At 38.5% G+C, this 15280-nt stretch overlaps 1 long non-coding RNA gene across 1 annotated transcript; it reads right to left on the bottom strand.

Annotated features, from left to right (window-relative positions):
- Positions 1-453: 453 nt before the first annotated feature.
- On the bottom strand, positions 454-8448 carry LOC135981138 (uncharacterized). Its single transcript, XR_010598099.1, has 3 exons — positions 8365-8448; positions 4211-4271; positions 454-3585 (listed from the first exon to the last, which is right to left on the bottom strand). It is a non-coding gene; the product is annotated as an uncharacterized LOC135981138 (long non-coding RNA).
- Between the last annotated feature and the right edge of the window lie 6832 nt (positions 8449-15280).

Genomic DNA, 15280 nt, shown 5'->3' with positions numbered 1-15280 from the left:
ACAGTGCTTTTGAGAAGGGATGTATTGCCTCTCAGAGGCACCCAGGGGTAGTGTTAAATTTTCCCAGATTATTGGGTGGGGCCCTGAGCCCGTTCTGTTTTGTTCTGTTACGAGGTACCCCTAGATATCAAACCTAGCCCCTGTTGCTGCCACCTCCACCTTGCAGAAGGGTTACAGCTAGAAGATGCTAGAATTAAGGTTGCTCTTAATGCATGACACAGTGTCATGATTCCATGATCCCAGCCTAGTTTTGTTAGTATTTGCTTTAAGTAAAATATCTTCTGTCCTTTTCAGACATTTTCAGCTAATAAGTTATTATATTAAAAGTTATTGTACTTAATTATGAATTTTACTCACATCCTGAGACCTAAATATGTTTAATTTGAGACAAAATGTAAACATTTCAGGAAAGAGATGTAACATTCCCAGGAGAACAAAATAGATTTGGTTCTGTTTAAAGTCCACAGGTTGTGCAATATAAGTATGTTTACAGTAACTTCAGTTTATTTGTCCATGGCAACAAGAGAGATTAGCATACTATTAAATCCAAAGTCTCTTGGTAATAACACTCCATATACAGTAATGCTTTTTATCTGAAGATTCAAAGTGCTTTACAAACACTAAGTCAAGCCTCAGGTCATCCCTGTGAAGCAGGTAAACATTATCACCTCTGTTTCACACTTTAGGTATAGCTACACTGCAGCTGGAGGTGTAATTTCTGGTATATATAGCCATGAGTGGTCTGATCAAACTAGTGCACTAGGAACAGCAGTGTAGCTGAGGCAGCATAGGCCACCTAAGCACATACCTAGGGCAGCTGCCCCTTCGGTAGCTCACCCCACTGCAGCTACACTTCTATTTTTAGCACAATAGCTCAACCAGAGTTAACACAAGTAGGTCTATTCAATCTAGAAACTGTATATCCAGCTCCAATGTAGACATAGTTGTTAGAGGCATACAGATTCAAATTACTTGCCCAAAATCCTTTAGCCATAAATAATACTTCTTATATAGCACTTTTCAAAGTAGATTTCAAAGCCCTTTATAAAGGAAGTCAGTACCAGAATCCCTATTTGGGGTACTGAGGCATAGGGAGGGAAATGACATTCACAACAGACCAGTGGAGGAACTGGGACTAGAACGGGTCTCTCCTGAGTCCTAGTCCAGTACTCGAAGGGCCTGATCCTACACCAGTGAAGTACACAAGAACATTGCACTTTTTATTTCAATGGGCTCACGATCAAGCACCTAACACTAAGACCCAGATTCACAAAAATACTTACGCACCTAAGTCCCAGATTTAGGCTCCACTGTGATTCACAAAACTCCGTCCTAGCCCTGTAGGTCCCTTAACTCACTTGGCCACTAAATTTTTTTTCAGAATAAAAAAGGCACCTATCTCTCCAGATTCATAGTATAGCAGCTTAGGCACTTAACATAGGCATTGCGAATCACAATGTTGCTCCTGTGATTTTCTAGGCACCTAAAAGTTAGGCGTTGCCATGCTGACTGTCACAGTGCCTTAGTCCCATTGTCAATCCAAGCCGAAGTGATTGGGAATCTCATTGATTTTCACTTACATGCTTTTGAAATGTTTATCCTGTATCATTAACACTGGGGCCACTAAAATATGGATTTCTGGCATATCAATATGAAAATAAAAAATGTTACATTTTACTTTTTCCAAATTCAGAGGAGCAGTAATGGAGGAGGTGTTAACTGGAGAACAACTGATGGGCAGCTACATTTAAATATTTGCTTAAATCCTTATAAGCTTTGCTTAAATCCTTATAAGGGCAAGCAAAAACATTACAGAAAAGAAATAAAAAAAAGGCAATAAAGGATCATTTAATTAACGCTCTGGCAATAAAGTTAAGTTTTCTATAGCATCATCCTTTACTAACTATTCTTTTACCTTTTTCTGCAGGGGAGGCTGCCAGTTTTACATCTAAGAACTTCTTGGCATCACTGTGCACAAAAGTCACACATTTAGTCCATATCAAGGCCAAAGGCACTTTAGGAAAATTAAGAATTAGAGCATTGCTGGGCTGCCACTCTGAGTACAGTTCTTCTTTTTGTGTAGCAAACTAGAGGAAGTAGTTATTATAGAAACTGTTATTGGAGTCAGACATCAAATATGAGACCTTACTGCAAATCGTGGGGAACCTGCTTTTAAAACAACATGTAGCATGATCTTCAACTTCTCATATTGCAGAAGGAGTTTGTATCTGAACATTCATGCTGAATTAGAAAACTACACCATAGAATTTGTGCCCGTGAACTGGAGTGATCCAAATCATTACCAAACACATGTGGACATCTTTTTAAATAGGAGATCCATTGCCTTTCAAGAGTAGCACTTTGTAGTTACATGTCACTTTACATTTTCAAAGTGATCCCATTTCCACCTGTTCACAGAGGTGCCTCCCGGGGCCTTTGTTGGCATGGCAAGCACTCACTTCCCCTGCTTCTCATGTGAGGACAGGCAGCCTCTAATCTCCAGGCTAGTGTCTTTACCCTCCCTCTGTCCCAAAAGGGCATCGTGATTAGATTTGGGAAAAAATGTTTAGAAAAAAAATTTTCTAGAGGAAAATGCAGATGCAGGTCAACCAAAAGGTTAGATGGAATCAATACAAATTAATGTAACTGTTTTGGTAGACCAAAACTAAAACCAAAATCTCCTCCAAAATCAAAATATTTCATTTTTTTTACATGTTCAAAATAAAACTGCCAGTAAACTGAAAAGCCAGCTCGAAATCAGGACAGGAAAACTCTCAAACGCTGCAGTCATCTTTGAATAGGTTTTATCCTATCTAGGCTAGAAGAGTAATAAAGAATCTTAGAAATTTCTTACTAGAAGTTTCTGGGGCTTCTCTTCTATTAAAGCTAGTTAGAAAATGAAAAACCAAAAGTCACAAATTCACCCCTTATAAAACAAACACAAACAAATGTAGATTAAAATACTATGACCAGATGTTACGGCCCTAGCTAAACACCCCCTTGTGGGCACTCACCTAAACTTATGTACTGGACCCAATTTTTTGGATCTCACAGGCTTTTAAACATATTGACTCTGAGCAGTGTTCAGACACTATCTCTATATCTGTACTTTCAAGTAGATACAGAGTCCTTTTCTTGGTTGTGGGACCCTGCAGTCTAGCTGCACCGGTTCCCAAGATCACTGCTCACCCCCTATGTGTCCCCTGCAGCTGATGCAGAATTCCACTGTAGCTAAGGATCTTCTGGATTTTTGTTTCTTCCTCCTTCTCTTAGCAGTTAAAGCATGTAATACACAGACTTTGCAAAGGAGTTCTAGAACCACACACTTTCTTCATAGACACAGCACAAAAGATATACAGCTCCATGGAAAAATTAATACCTGCACAAAAAACTCTACCTGAGTTTCCCTCGGCCCTCCTGAAAGTCCCTTGGGCCTTAGTGTCTTCTAGGCATCTCAGGATTCTTCTGCATTGCCCTCAGGTTCTAGTCTGCTCCCTTTTCTTTGTAAGAGTCTTCCTTTTAACAGATTCTAACATCTTTGTCTCTTCCTGTCTTTCCTTTGGGATTTTTCCAATCATCGGTCCTCTGTAGTTGTTAAAGGTCAATACACCAGTTAGCAAGTCAATACACTTTTGCTTGGTTGTGTCCCCTTGGATTTGGATAATATGGGTACATGTCTTGATACCTTTTTGATTAAATACCAGTGTACTGGGCCATCTACACCCATTGTCTGCCTTCAAGGATTAAGTAAATTCTTTGTAACCACATATTAGGCTAGTAAATCAAACAGGCAAAGGTACATAAAATATTCATAAAAATAATACAGATATCTCCCACAATCTTTGCACCACCCTACCTAATGATTCACAATTGCTAAGGATGTTTGAGGGTTTCATAGTGGCTGTTGGATTACTAAGTGAAAGCTACAGGTGCCATTGTGGTTTAGGGCTCCTACGGGCGGTGAGCAAACTTGCATTGATACAGCAAAGCTGTTAAGTACATTCTTTGTTTTAAGCACATGTATAGTCCCATTTAAGTCAATGGAACCAGGCATGCTCTCAAAGTTAAGTAATCATGGGGGCCAGAATGCTCAGCATCTTATATCAATCCCCTAGTGCAGAACTGAGCTTGGTTTCCCTCCCCTGCTGCCTTATAGGAAAATCATGGCAGATCCTGCCCCCAGCTTCCCCCCCTAAAGAAGTGGTTATACCTGGCAGCCTTTTGGAGATTCAGAATGGGGGTACAGTCATCTAGTAACATTTTCAAGACTCCTGCAAAGACAACCATCACTAAGCAAAAGCAGGCATTGCTCTCCTTCCCTTCCTTGATTATAGCAACAGTGAGGTCTTGTTAGCAACAAGAATGGTCTTGTTAGAGACAGGGAAAGCAGTTATAATGGCATATGGAAGGCTGGTTATAGGAATAGAATGAGGCCAGCTGGTCGAAGGAGAACAAAGCCGGTGGTTCACAAATCTCCCCCAATGTGCAAACTTAACTTCAGAAAATATATCAAGCCTTGGATCCAAATTCAGCTTCTGGGGATTCAGGGCTTAATATTTTATACTTCTCCAATACTACCCTTTGGAGCTAAACCAGTTTATCTTGAAGAGCAACAGAATAGTTAAACAGGCCAAGTATTCCGCCACCTTGTATGTGAGTCTATAACTATTTCCCCCGCCTCCATCCCTCCCTCCCCCCCATACATAACTTGCATACTCAAGAGTAACTACTGCGGCTCCATCTGAAAAATTATATTTTAGCCTCAGAGCTTTTTGTTTAGGCCATTTGGCATGTCATCATTTTGTTTCCTAAAGTATTCATAAACTTGTCTACTACTTGCATCATACTAGTGTTGCATCCATTGTGCTGTCTATTTGACTGTTTAAATTCATTTCAAGGGATTGATGCATTGTCTGCTTTTGAATACATTTTCTGAAATGACACAAACATATTTTTGCATCTAGGGAGCGAATTGCCTCTCAAAAATGTATTATTATTGTCATCCATTTAGCAAAGGATAAAAGATCTATCTTATTACCAAACAGTAGTCTAATGTAGTTCAATAGTCATTTAATTACAAAGCTTTGAAAGCAAAAGAGACTAATAAAAAGGCATATAGCAGAATCCCAAAGAACCAAAGTCATTCACAAAAGACTGAATTCCAAAATTGGGAGGCATTATCAGATACAGATCATTATACTATGTCAGCAAAGTAATTAAAGAGATCATTAGAAGTCAAGTGAATCTCAAACTGAAAGAGATGGCAGGATATCAAGCTAAATTCTGGTCCAAGTGAATCATTATCAAATAGATTTTTCTGATATGGTTAAGGATACACAAATATTTTAATGCCTACCACAAAAGTACTGCTCTGTTTATTTGATGAAGGCTTTAGTTTTGATCAATAAGGACTATAAAGTTTAGAGAAATAATTGTACATGAAAACATCTAAGTGAAAGATTCTCTCTTTAGAACAAAAACTACATGTCTCTATATTACAAGAGGTAAAATGTATCTGTGTCAAGAACAGAGTGAGAAGAAGACATCATTAATTACTTCTGAACAGCAGTGGAAGTGCTTCAAGGTTGTCTGTTGCCTGCAGACTTGTTGGTTCCTTCATGGAATATGTCACAAGGGAAGGATTTTTGAAGCAACACCAGCACTGTATGAAAAAATATCAATATGATGCATGACTGTAATCTCTGCTTTGCAGATGTTAATGCTGTGCTTGCTGCAGTAAGAAAAATAAAGATGCCAAAATGTCTGGAAAAGCCAAAGCTGGTCAGTTCACAGTACTAAAGTGGGGATATCAGTATTAAAGCAAGACTATTATACAGCTGAGAGGAGAGGACTTTGCTTTAAAAAGTTCAAAGCTTATAGATTTAAAACTTTTGCGCACATAATCAAACCTTTTGAGGCTCATTCATGCTCTCTGAACAGGCTACAGTGTAAGAAAGGCAGTTACAATTGCACAGAAACCCGAGGTTGTGGAGGGCGGGATACATGCAAAAGACTTTATGCTGGAAAAACAGCTCTCAAATTGCTAGAAGCAGTGCCATGCATTAAGGTTATGATCATCCAGTGAGAGTTTGTACCGATCTTGTAATGGTTTGAAGCTTTGTGTTCCTTGCTTGAGTCTATTTTCAGACTCCAATTAAGCCTTAGAAAAAAATGATCATAAGCTTTTATCTTTGGCACCTCTCCTTTCCTTGTTTCTTAATAATTTTTGTTTTATTAAATTAAAGTAAAGCAATGTGGTTCGGGGACTAAGCATTGGCTAGAAGTCAAGACCTTCTGAATTCTCATCTCAGCTCTGGAATGAACTCATTGTGTGCCCCTGGGCAAGTCACTTTGCCGCACTCTCTCCATGTGCAATATGGGGATAATCACACTGTCAATTAAATTCAGTATGTTTTAGCTATATATGTGTAGTAACACCTATATATACAGATTTTACTGAAAAGAAAAAAAAAAAGAGAAAATGCCTTCTGCTGTAGATGAAAGTCACAGGGATCTTTTGGTTTAATTTTATAGTCAAGCTTTAACACATTTGCTCTTATAAGTTAATTTAAACTCCCCCCTCACCCATTTTGGCAATGCTCTAGTGCAAAAGGTGAACTAATATACAATAACTTACAAAGGTTTTACTCCACATTGAAGAGGTTCCTCAGTTCATAATTTTTAAAATGCTGTGAAACGGCATGTCAAAGATTGATCCTCTGTGTTAAACTAGGTCAAGGACTTTACTGTTAACAAAGAAAACAAAAAGTTCAGGTTATAATAAAGACAAAGAATGACGAATTGCTGATATACTCACCTGAAATGGAAAATGATAAGCATCTAACATTCTGACTGAAAGAAAATGTTAAAGGGGAAATACACACCAGACATCCCGCGAGAAGACAGTATGATGGAAACCATCTGTCCCTCATTAGACAGGTCTAGAATTAGGGATGTGTGGAATACAAAGAAAGAAACAAAAAGCTAACTTCAACGACTACCTAAGGGACTTTTCCCGCCACCCACCACAGTACTGGTGAATGAGTTGAATGGGGACTGAAATGTCATTTACAGAAGAACTAACTTTTGGGAAGTGTTCAATTGCTTTTTCAGACTTCATCTGAATCTTCATCATGTGACAATATTTGTAGTTAATCAGCACAAAATGAGGAGCATTGCATCGTCAAGACAAATGATCATGACCTGAGTTAATGACACTGTTTCTAGCAGTTTATGCTTTTTCTGTGCTGTCTTTCCCAAGTATCATATATGTCACATTCTTGGGGCTTAGTGCAGTTCAGGAGGTGAATTGGAAAAGAAACCACTTTACTGCTGGGACTATGATTAAAAGCTACATCTTCACTGAAAATTATTTACAAACACATGCTTTATCTACAAAGATGATGATGATGATGACGTTGTTAAAGACTGTTTTGTACTGAGACATTGGCCAGATTCCGTAGTCTGCAATGGCATGAACCTACCACTGTGGAAGATCTGCAGGATCAGATTTCATGAGCTTGAGTCACCATATTGACTGCTAGACCTCTATGGAAATTCATGCCCATCAAAGACAAGCATATTTGGGATTCTGACACTTAATTTGCAGACAAAGCTTTGTAAGACCTGGACCAGAGATGTCCCCAGGAGATGAATCAACTTATCTTCCCTGTATCTAGGCCATGCTTTTCACTTTGGGAGTGTATGCCTTTGAGTACACAGGCACCTTGTGCTACTGCAAGTTTCCTACAAGTGGACTCTCTCTTGGTGTGAGCCCTGAACCCCTGCTTACGCCAGCAGAAGTCTGCACAACTTATTGGTGAATAGTGCTACACAACTATCTGTTGTGCAGAAGCCATAATATTTAAGGATTCCCATACCACCTTGCCCTGTGAACTCATCAATTCACACAGGCTAAACAGGGTCAAACTCTCATTAATACTTTGATGGGAGACTACCTCCATGCATCACAAGTTTTGGTAGAAAAAACAAGTTACAGTTCAGTATTGAATCCATGTCTATATAGTGTGTGACAAAGCTCTGTCCTTGTCTCAGTGGGTCCTCCACTTCCTGGTGGTTTTCGCTAGCCTCAGACCCTCCACGTAGCCCTTTTCTCTCTAGAGGCAAGGGTCACAGCCTACTGAGCCATTTTCATCATAAGCCAGCAAGGGAGGTGAGGAGAAGCAACCCTCCCTCACACAGTCTCTGTTGTCTCCCAGTCTCAGTGATTAATCGGGGAGGGGAGAGGGGAGCCCGGGCCCACCCTCTACTTCAGGCTCCAGCCCAGGGACCCTAATAGTAGCAGCTATGGTAGCTGACTTTTTCCCCACAGCGGCCCCCACTCAATATCTCCTTCACCATTACCTCAGAGCCTCCTTCCTTGTGCCTGAAATGGATTTGTACTGCTTAGTTCCTCCCACAGCATGGCTTCCTCCTTCAGCTCCTGACATGTGCTCCTAATTGACTCACTGGGAGGCTTTTAACTAATTTCAGCCAGCCCCTAATTGGCTTCAGGTGTCCCGATCAACCTAGCTATCTTCCCTGCCTTAATTGACCCCAGGTGTCTTAACTGACCTGGAGCAGCTGCCATTTACTTATTCTGGTAACAGGGATTTATCTCCCACTACTTTTATATAGCCATCTGGCCTTGCCCCGTCACAAGTGATAGGGAACAAGCTGATCTTGGAGGAGGAATCTGTGAAATGACACAAAACCAAGGTACCGAGCATTGTAGTTATTTAAAATGCATTAATTACATTTATCTTACATTATTGCTTCATTACAGGTATTATAAAAAAAAAAGAAGACCCATAGTGTTTTTAGTAAGGGTAGCTAGTGATGATAGCCCTGGTATCTTGACCAAGCTCCAATGCAGGAATACCTAAAATCTCCCCTGTGGCTTTAACTAATTACAGTTTTCTTGGCTAAACTGCTATGTAGTGTAACTGTTGACTGTCCAGCAGCTGCTGTGTTCCAAGTGGCTACCATTCATAGTAGGTGAAGTGATATAACAATTATCTACTTCAGAAGCTTGTATTAACTACTTAATTATAATTATAATTATTAAATAGGTAAGTATGGAAAATTATAAGGCAAGGCATATAACTTCAGAGTTTTTGCCTTATTTAAAAAAATAATTCACTTATATTGATGTATACTATATGTTGATGTATACTTATGTTGATGTATACCATGTGAATGAATTCCACAAATGAATTCAAATTATTGCAGTATAACTTTGGCTTTGATTTTTTTTCCCCCACTGCTGAAGAATCACTGAGTAAATATCCTGTTAATTTTTTTTTCGTATTCTCCTTGAAAAACACTACAGTACTATCAACAAAATATTATACAACAAAATGGACTTGTCAATGTTTATCAGAGTTTGAGAGAGGATGCTTGCTAAAGTTTTTATCCTCCTAATTGAGAGAGGGTATGTAATCCACAGTAATTAGAAATACACCATTTTATATCATGTCACAAGAGCTTAGAGTAAAAGTCATGCAGAGTTTACTGTAGAGATTCTTTTTATATTATCTGCTCTTCTTTATTGTGCTGTATTTCTTTGTTTCTATATTTAGCAACATCAATTAAAGAGGCAAATAGGATTTAGACAGACTTGTGAATAGTTTCAAGAAAACACTGTCATTTGCATTGTATAGGAAAAAAAGTCACTAAACTCATGTGAATGCAGATACCTCGCTACAATAGTGGGAGACGCTCACAATGGAACAAAGTACAATGCCAACAAGTGGCAGATGGACACCACAGGTACAGATGAAAGCTTGACAGTAAGGAGTGTGATCACATTTCTGTGTCTACCATTTCTAATATACTCAATCCCAAGGTGTGCTTGTGCATCTGTTAATACCATTCTCTCTCATTTTCTGAGGCTGTATGAGAATCACCTAAAACATGAGAGTTGGCTGTCAAAGCACCCACATATTAGAGCGGAAGGATGGTCTTGTATTAAGCTGATGGAAAATTGCCCAACTGAAAGTTTCCTATTTGGAAATGCTGTTTTGTGAAACTCAAAAATTTCCACAGGTAGGTGTTAATTTTGGTGAAATTTAGTTTAGACAAAAATTGAAGTGAAGCATTAGGATATCAAAACGGAATGGTTCACCTTATATTGGAACACTTAAACTTTTTTTGTTTCTCAAGTACTTTTTAAAATGACTATTTCTGTATTTAAATTTTATATTGTACCATAAATTGAAAACAAAATTTAAAAAGTCAAAATCAGGGAAAAAATGTCAATTTTATAAAAATTGAATGCTTTGACTGATCCAAAACACTTTTTTTCACATTTAATTTTGTGGGAAATTTCAAAGTTTTTTGTTCTTGTTTCAATTTGGAATTAAAACAAATTTCAAAAATTACATCATTTCCTATGAAAAGGACATTCTGGTGCCCAACAGCTCCAGTCTTGTGGGTAAGGCACTCAACTGGGATTCAGGAGATCTGAATTCTGCTCCAGTTATTCCTGTGTGACCTTGATCTCTGTGCCATCTGTAAAATGGGGATAATAATTATTTCCTTTCTCCTGCTCTTTTTCTATTTTGTCTAATGAGCTGTAGGTTGACTTAGATACACTACTTCAGTTACTTAAGTGGACTTTAACTCTAGGTCGACTTACAGCGGTGTCTACACTGCGCTGTGTCGATGGGAGATGCTCTTCCGCCGACTTACCTTATGCTGGGAGTTGAAGCACAGACATTGATGGCAGAGCACTCTCCCATTGACTTAGTGGGTCTTCACCAGACCTGCTAAATCAACAACGCTGCATCGATCACAGCAGTGCTGATTTAGTTGTAAGTATAGACAAGCCCTAAATTCTTCAGGGAAGGGACTGGCTCTTGCTATGTGTTCAACAGAGCCCCAGTCATGATGAGCCCCCGTCATTTAATAGGGTTAGGCACGTATTTAATTATTTTTCTGAATAGAGCCTCTAACACTGCAGAATATCTGAGCCTCTGCTCTGCATTTTAAGGGATTCAGTGAGATATAAGGATGGTAATATCAATAATATGTAATCAGATACATATTATAATATCAAAAATACAATATCAATAATATGTAATCAGAATTCCCATAGTGGATATTTGTGAGAGAACATTTTGGCTTTCTGGAAATAAATAATTGGTTTGACTGTGAGTATTGGTTAATTACTTACACCTCTTGTAAAATAAGATAGTGTTTTCAGACACAAGCAACAGAACACAACTCTGCTTTCTGGTATTTGTGCTTCTCGAGCCCACAGCACTAAAGAGGAAAAAGTCAATGGACATTCCAACAAAAATCACTAGGACAGCAGGACCTTCTGTTAGGGAGGGGGAAAAGGATTAATCAGTCAAAGTGAAACATCTGGTCATCTTTGCCTGCATTTCCTACAGTAGGATTAATAACATTCACATATTTAACAAGCATACATTTGAAATGTAATCCAAACAGTTGTTAAAAGTATTCTACGCCTCTTAGTCAAGGCACCAAATCAGTTTTTTCTATACAAAGCTGCAGTTTTTTACTGATACTGTGTTGATGTACCAAACTTTGCTTCATCAAGGTCCCATTATCCTACAGAAAGCAGCACGGGGGTAGTTATCGTATGCACTACCACTTCAATTTTCTCATTACAAAAATTGGCTTCATCTTCCTGGCTTGGGAGAACCCTAATCACTGTCACTGAGACCTTGGGGGCCATTGAACAGGAGTAGCAACAATGGAAGAAGTGCCAACAGCATCAGCAGATATTTTAGCAACAGCTGTCTGGCTTTGCATCCTCCGCCTGGACATCAATTTGAATGCTGCAGTTTAGCCAGCTTGTGGTGTTTGTCCCCAACATGTATCACAGAGCCAAGAAAGAGTAAGATGTCCTTTAAATGAAGCAACAAGGGCTGTTGTCTCATAATGCTTCAGCAGATTGTTAGCATCTTTCTACATTCCAAATGGTACTGAAAGAGTAATTGCAGATGTACATGATATGGGTATGAAGTGATATGAACCCAAATTATCTTAAAATCATGATTTACATTTGTGCAGTGTTTTAACTGAAGTGTTTACAGTAATTAACTCTCACAGCATACCTGAGAAGTAGTTAAGCATTCTCATCCCCATTTTACCAATGGGGAAACTGAGTCTGAGAGCAATTAACTCTATCATTTGTCCCGTCACAAAGCCAGTGAATGGCAAAGCTGGAAACAGAAGCCAGGTCTCTCAACAACAAGTCTCATGCCCTGACCACTGGACCATTTAAGTTGGCTGATGGATCATTTATTTTTCAAGTACAGCTTCCACTTCAGTAGTCATAGGCAGTTGTTGTATAGTGAAGGAAATTAGAAAATACAAGAATGCTTATGAACCCCCTTAGTTCATGCATCTTTAGGAAGCTAGTTGTTTTATTCAGCTGTGTGTAATTATGCATAACAATAGTGTCACTTCAGATAATCATCTGATCCTTCTTTGCATCTCTGGGGTCTGCAATTCTCATGAATTATCAGTATTTCTGCTTCTGCTTCAAGAATGAAAAAGGTTAGAGGTGTGCAAAAATACATACATAAAATCATTAATACATAATGATAAACAGAACAAGAATAATAGTTAGCACTTTTTTTTCTATCTTCAGACAAGATTTGTTTCTTAGTTTAACAGGAATTGGTTTGACATATTCCTTTTTATTTTTGTAAAAAGTCCAATCTTGCTCCCATTGAAGTCAAGGGGAGTTCCTGCAGGTTCCTAACAGGCAATTATGGTTTTGTATTACTTCTTTAAATACTCTGCATTTTCACATGGTACCAACCCCAAATGGGATCATTTAGGCTGAGTCTGACTGATTTTTTAGGTTTCTTAACACCCAAATCCACCTCTACCCCGATATAATGTGACCCAATATAACACGAATTCAGATATAACGCGGTAAAGCAGTGCTCCGGGGGGGGGGGGGGGAGGGGCTGTGCACTCCAGTGGATCAAAGCAAGTTCGATATAACACGGTTTCACCTATAACATGGTAAGATTTTTTGGCTCCCAAGGACAGCGTTATATCGAGGTAGAGGTGTATATAAAGTGATGTTCAGAATAGGCATATTCATGTGATCCAAACTTTTCTCCTTCCCCCCAAAATGACTCAACCACTGAGTTTCACCCAAGTCTAAAATGACAGGTCTTATATTACACAGCAATGCTGTACAGTAGCTGATGACTGAAACATAGGATACTTTATCTAATAAAATTCCCCATAATTTCTGGGTAAGCAAAATGTAATTACCAATTTTGGAATTTAGCCAGGACACTGAGACTAACATTAAACACACTGCTCGCTTGAAAGTGCCATAAAGTGGCCATTCGGGACCTCCATTTTATATCTTATTTGAAATATGTATTTCACAGCAAATACATTATAAAAATATGAATCCTGGATATCTTAAGTTTTTGACATTTGAGAATTAACTTCAAAATATTGCTGATTATTGAATACCATGTATGGCACTTGCAATTTTTTAAAGGGGTTGCCTGAGGATTTGTTTGACTCTCTTAAGAATATTTCCTAGACTCACTTGCCTGAGAACTCACTTCCAAGGACCCACAAGCATGAAGCAAACAGCGGCATCTCAACAGCAGAGATGATGCACTGACTGAGCGTCTTTGCCCTGCCAGAAGATATAAAGGCTTTCCAGCCAGGCCCTCTACCTTATTGCTACCTCCTTATAATAATTACCCATAAACAATAACATTGTGAGAAGGGGCACTAACGAGGCAGCTGCAAGGAAAATTGTATGTGCTTTGTGATGGAGAACAAGGAACTGGGGCAGCTGGGGAGTTGTACTCCCTTATATAATTTTAGGCTTTGAATGTTTGGTATCACAAGGGAGCATTCATGCAATCCTCATGGACACAACTTTCCAGAAGGTTGTGGAAGATAAGGTCAAAGCCACCAATTGCACAAATGGAAATGATCAGAGGACCATTGCAGAAGAAAAGCAGCCTTCTCCCTTCTCATGTTACCTTTTCAAGGACAAAAGAAAATAAGAATACCCTCTTGATCCTCTGGGGAAAGAGAACAAAGTGACTCATTGTCCCTCCCTGAACAAAAATGAATAAAGAGCAAGACACTACCTCCTCTAGCACATAGACAAGGGGAGAAGAATTCAGCACAAAAACTATAGTTTGGATGAACGCTGAACCTAAATTCTCATACATGTTATGGGTCCAGAGTCCTCCAGATTAGATTTATGTGAAGATCACAAAAATGTATTCACAAACATTTATTCAAATAAAAAAAACATACTTGCTTCCAAAAGTACTTACACAGCTCCTTTTAATTCACTTTCCTGAACATATGTATGAGTGATTTTTTCCTCTCAAGAATGTTTGTGGAAAAACAAAGTCTTTGAATACTCTCAAAAATGTATGTTCACAAAGCCTCGTACCAGAAGTATTAGTGTGGCAATCTTGACATCTTTAATTTCCCTCTATTTGTTTCAAGCATCCAATCAGGATGCAGAAGCAATACCATGTTGATGTAACACATCATAAATAATGAACAGCAAGCAGAATTGGGTGGGAAATGGCTTTTCCCACCCAAATATTTTGCAAGAATTCTATTTCCCTTCCCCCTCCCCCCAATCTCAAACTGGGACAAAAAATTAATTTCCCAGAGTATTCACAAACCAAAAGTGATTTTTATTTGCTTGTTTGTTTTGGATTCAGATAAAACTTTTCATTTAGATTTTGACCTTTAACCTTTTCTCAGTCAAATTAGCTTAAATTTCAAAATGAAAAGTAGTTTCAAACTGGAAAAAAGTTTTTTTTTTTTTTCATTTTGAAAATGTTGAAACAAAGTTTTTTGACAATTTTGAGAAAAAAAAAGCTTCCCTAATATTTTTTGGAGTCGGGAAATTTGTTGAACCTGGCCCTGTTTCATGTACAGTTTTGATTTCAACAAAACAGCATTTTTTGACAAAAAGTTTCATTGAAAAATTTCCAACCTGCTCTAATGGGAAATCACTTAAGACAGTCACAGGGTGAATAGCTCACAACAGTTTATAGGTTGAAATACATTCACATTGAGTGTTTGTTGAAATATGCTGAATAGCAATAATTTTTTTTAAAAGAAGGCTGCTCATTAATGGGGAAAAAACTCATCAGCTGAATATTCTTGGGATCTGTATACAAGAATACCAGCAACAAGTGTTCCCTGTCATCATGCAGGGGTCTTGATTCAGGGTAAGCCATGTTCTGCCTAATGAATCACCAATGCCATCTCATATAGCAGCCTCCAT

This window comes from Chrysemys picta, chromosome 2 (assembly GCF_011386835.1).
Source record: "Chrysemys picta bellii isolate R12L10 chromosome 2, ASM1138683v2, whole genome shotgun sequence".
Lineage (NCBI taxonomy): Eukaryota > Metazoa > Chordata > Testudines > Emydidae > Chrysemys > Chrysemys picta.
This window is presented reverse-complemented; position numbering and strand designations above follow the sequence as displayed.